The 5000-nt window shown below is 36.5% G+C and overlaps 1 protein-coding gene across 3 annotated transcripts in view; it reads left to right on the forward strand.

Annotated features, from left to right (window-relative positions):
- LOC143020658 (solute carrier family 12 member 8) overlaps positions 1-5000 on the forward strand; it is a 97381-nt gene that overhangs the window by 35937 nt on the left and 56444 nt on the right. The window lies entirely within an intron of this gene.

The raw sequence follows: 5000 nt of genomic DNA on the forward strand, positions 1-5000 counted from the left end.
GTTTTGAACAACCCAGTCCAGAAGTTCAACATCATTATGAGCATACAGGAGGGGAGTGCATGGAATGTAGGATGTTTCGGGCACTGACGTTTCGGCCAGAACTCTGCAGGGTAGGACGTTTCGGCCAGTCCTCCAAATGTTGTTATTATTATTTACTTATTATTGAAAGAAAATGTATTATTAAAAGAATTAAAGAAATATATATAATTTCAAGTGACAATATTTTTGCACATACTGTGTGAAAACGAAATTTATTTTATGAAACAAATTATCTAAATTGAAATTATACAGTGCACCAAATTATCTAAATTAAAATTATACAGCTTTCATGTGTGGACTAAGGTAAATGGTGTTATTGTTGCACAAAAAGCTGCCTAACATTGATAACATATAACAAGGAGTCTAGGGTTGGGTTGTTCAAAAACTAATTCTAGCGTTAGTTTATCTTGTTAAAAGTCAAGGTAACGCTCTGTGCTACCATGATGTTTAATGTCAAGATAGATTTAACGCCAAGATAGTGCAAAAAATTTATTTTGAACAACCCAGTCCAGAAGTTCAACATCATTATGAGCATGCAGGAGGGGAGCGCATCGAATATAGGATGTTTCGGCCACAAACGTTTCGGCAACTGACATTTCGGCCAGAACTCTGCAGGGTACGACGTTTCGGCCAATCCTAAATGTTGCTATTATTATTTACTTATTATTGAAAGAAAATATTATTAAAAGAATTAAAAAAAACGACGTAGGACGTTTCGGCCAGTCCTCTAAATGTTGTTATTATTATTTACTTATTATTGAAAGAAAATATATTATTAAAAGAATTAAAGAAATATATATCATTTCAAGTGACAATATTTTTTGCACATACTGTGTGAAAACGAAATTAAATTTATGAAACAAATTATCTAAATTGAAATTATACAGTGCACCAAATTATCTAAATTAAAATTATACAGCTTTCATGTGTGGACTAAGGTAAATGGTGTTATTGTTGCACAAAAAGTTGCCTAACATTGATAACATATAACAAGGAGTCTAGGGTTGGGTTGTTCAAAAACTAATTCTAGCGTTAGTTTATCTTGTTGTTAAAAGTCAAGGTAACGCTCTGTGTTACCATGATGTTTAATGTCAAGATAGATTCAACGCCAAGATAGTGCAAAAAATTATTTTGAACAACCCAGTCCAGAAGTTCAACATCATTATGAGCATGCAGGAGGGGAGCGCATCGAATATAGGATGTTTCGGCCACAGACGTTTCGGCAACTGACGTTTCGGCCAGAACTCTGCATGGTACGACGTTTCGACCAATCCTAAATGTTGCTATTATCATTTACTTATTATTGAAAGAAAAATATTATTAAAAGAATTAAAAAACCGACGACCGAGCAACCGACCAGTAAATTCACTTTAGTGAACTTATCTCACGAAGTGAACACAAACATGTAAACACAAACAAATAAATATGAGCGATAGAAACATAAGTCTGCGACCTTTTGAGCATATTTCATTCTGAACCTATCTCACAAAGTAAACACAACTGAACGCGTAAATACAAACACGAAAACACAAGCAATTGAAACATAAGTCTGCAACCATTCTGACCGGTCGATAGTAAAGTCGCTATTATTACAGTCGCTGTTATAATGCGGTCGCCATTAGGACAGTCGCCGTTTTGAAAGTCGCTCACCTGATTACGTCGCCCTTATGAAGTCGCTATTATGACTGTCGCTGTTTTGACAGTCGCTATCCGGCCCGGATCCCATTATTTCACTCATGGGCAGGGATCTCACTTCACTTCTTTCATCCCCATACTCTATATTTTCTCTAGTGAACACAGACTTGAAGTGTTTGATCATGACTTCGTCCCCATACTGTATATTTTCTCTAGTGAACACAGACTTGAAGTGTTTGCTCACGACTTCAGCCATCTTCTGTGTATTCTATGTCCCCTTGGCGTAATTTTATTATTTCCTGTCCTGTTTGTTTTTAGTTTACTGTTTACATATCTATAGAATAATTTCGGTCGGTCCTTACATTTTTCTGTTATGTCTTTCTCATAGTTTCTTTTTTCCTTCCTGCGCAGTTTTACATATTCATTCCTTAGATTGATATATATTTGCCTCTTTCCAGTTTTTTGATCTTTTCTCCATCTTTTCCAAGCTTTATCTCTTCTCTCTTTTGCCGCACTTAATATACACCTTTTCCTGTTTTGTCTTGGTACATATTTATCCACTCCTTCGTTGTAGATTTCTTTCAAAATCGTCCATTTCTCTTCCACTTGTGTCTTTTTATTATAGAATTGTTCCCAATTCGCTTTTTGAAAGAAGTTTCTAAGATTTCCAAAGTTTTATTATACATCAGCCTTCCTTTTCTGTATTTCTTATTTCTTTTCATATACATTTCCTTTTTTTAACTCAAACTCAAGTAGTATGTGGTAATTTTTCGCAATTGGTGTCTTGTATTCAATTCTATCCACAATTTCAGGCTCTAATGTAAGTATTAGACCTAGCCTCGACGATTTTTTTTATTATATTAATATCTGATATTTTCTTTTATCCATTGTGTCATTGTATATTCTATAGTCATGTCAAATAATATATTTCCCCAAAGGTCCTCTCCACCTTTCACTATCACCTCTTCCCAACATAATTTCATTGCAATTAAAATCACTTATAGATACTACGTTTTCTCCGTCCTTCAGCGTCTCATATGATGAATGCCTTGTGTCTTCTAACATTTTAGAATAATCGCTCTCTTTCCAAGAACGCGTTTTTGGGGGCACATAAGTCACCACAAACTTTCTACTTTTCATGTCACTGTTTTCAACTTTTATCATAATCATTTCAACACTATTTTCTCTCTCTGTAACCCTCGTCACACTTAAAATGTTCTTTGTCAAAAACATGGCTCCTCCACCCTGTTTTTCCTCTTTATTTTTTATCCAGTTATTATATAATCCTTGTCCAACACTATTTGGTGATAGTGGACCCCTTAATTTTGTCTCCACAATTCCCATTATATCTGGTTTTTCTTTTGACAAATAATAATTTAGTTCATTTAATCCTGAGATCAGACCGTCTGTGTTAGTATAAGTCACTTTTAACTCTTTCCTTCTCTATCGCGTTCTCTGTTCCTTTCGTTTCTTTTTTTTTAATATACAGTTTTCTTAGACTCATGTCTGGCACTCTCCAATAGAATTCGTTCTTTTCGTTACCCGTTCTTTTCTCGTTTTTTTCTTTAGCTTCACTTCTTAGTGTCTTTTCTCTTTCTTTTACCTCATCGTTCATTTCTTTTTTTTTATTCAAATAACTCTATAGTTTTCACTATTTGTCAACCTTCCTGCTTTTGCTAATACTTCTTCTGCTACTAATTGTGACCTTAATTTGATCTTTAGAGGTCGATTTTTTCTTTTGAGTATTGTTCCACTCTATGCACTTTTTCTTTTTCCTTTTCTAATTCTTGCTTTTTGTCTTGTAGTGGTTTCAGAATGTTTCTTGCTGATCTCTGTTTGCATGCGTGTGTATGTGTGTGTGTGTGTGTGTGTGCGTGCGCGCGTGTGTGTGTATGTGTGTGTGTGTGCGTGTGTGTGTGTGTGTGTGTGCATGTGTGTGTACGTGTATCTGTGCGTGTGTGTGGGGGGGCAGGCGCTCTCGTGTGATTTAGGTCAGAGCATTACTCATCGATCGTACTATGGAGATTTGAACTCCCATGCGGGAGGGTAATAACTGTCGATCACGAGTCTATCATGTGATTTAAGACGATAGTGATGAATCACAGACACACACACACACACACACACACACACACACACACACACACACACACACACACACACACACACACACACACACACACACACACACACACACACACACACACACACACACACACACACGCGCACACACACACAAACATACACACACACACGGGCCATTGGGATATCTTTCTAATCAATCTAGATTGATCATAGGTACAATATAGAAATGGTGTATCTGAGATCACATTTATTTGATTAAAAAAGATATTAATAATACATCATAATAAATAACATTATCATTATCAGAGGAAGAAATTGGGGATAGGCTGGATTTGGATGAGGATAGAAATGAAGATAAGAAAGAGAGAAGGAAAGGAAGATTACATACAAGCTCAAGAGATTAAAGAGGATGAGGATGGAAGGAAGAGGTGGATATAAGGAGAGTAGAAGAGGGGGGATAGGAGGGGGATAGGAGGAAGACAGAAGATGGAAGAGGGAAACGAATGGTAAATGGAAAAAGAAGATGGAAGAATAGGAAGTGAAGAAGAAAAGGCGGAGAAGGTTAAGGAGAAGGAGAATTATATGGAGGAAAAAAAAGAAGGAGGAAAAGAAGGAAGAAGAAACAGAGAATGTGAAATAGAAGGAGAAGGAAAAAGAGGAAGAAGAAGAGGAGGAAGAGAAGGAAGGAGAGGCAAAGAGGGTGAAGGAGAAAGATAAAGGAGGAAGAGGAAAAGAAGAAGAAAAAGAAGAAGAGGAAAAAGAGCAAGAAAAAGAGGAAGAAGAAGAGGAGGAAAAGAAGGAAGAATAGACAGAGAAAGCGAAGCAGAAGGAGAATGGGGAAGAGGAAAAGAACAAGAAAAAGAGGAGGAAGAAGAAAAAGAGAGAGAAAGAAGAGAAGGAAGAGGAGAATTGAGAAGAGTAAAAAAGCAAGAATAAGAGGAGGAGGAAGAGAAAGAGGAAGAAAGAAGAAAAGAGGGAGGAGAAGTGGGGATAGTAAAAAGAGCAGGAAAAAGAGTGGGAGGAAGGTTGAAGAAGAGGAAAAGTCTAAAGGAAGAGTAAAAAGAGTAAGAAAAAGAGGAGGAGGAAGAGAGAGGAAAAGAAAAAGTATAAGTAATATTGGGAAAAGAAAAAAATTGTATGAAAAAAGAGGAGGAGGAAGAGGAGGAGGGAGAAGGAGAAGGAGGAGGAGGAGGGTGATTGTGTCTTGGTAAGGATATAAAAGTCTTGCTTCCTGCCAAGAC

The sequence above is a fragment of the Oratosquilla oratoria genome, chromosome 40, assembly GCF_046742065.1.
Source record: "Oratosquilla oratoria isolate Oo_2021 chromosome 40, ASM4674206v1, whole genome shotgun sequence".
Taxonomy (NCBI): domain Eukaryota; kingdom Metazoa; phylum Arthropoda; class Malacostraca; order Stomatopoda; family Squillidae; genus Oratosquilla; species Oratosquilla oratoria.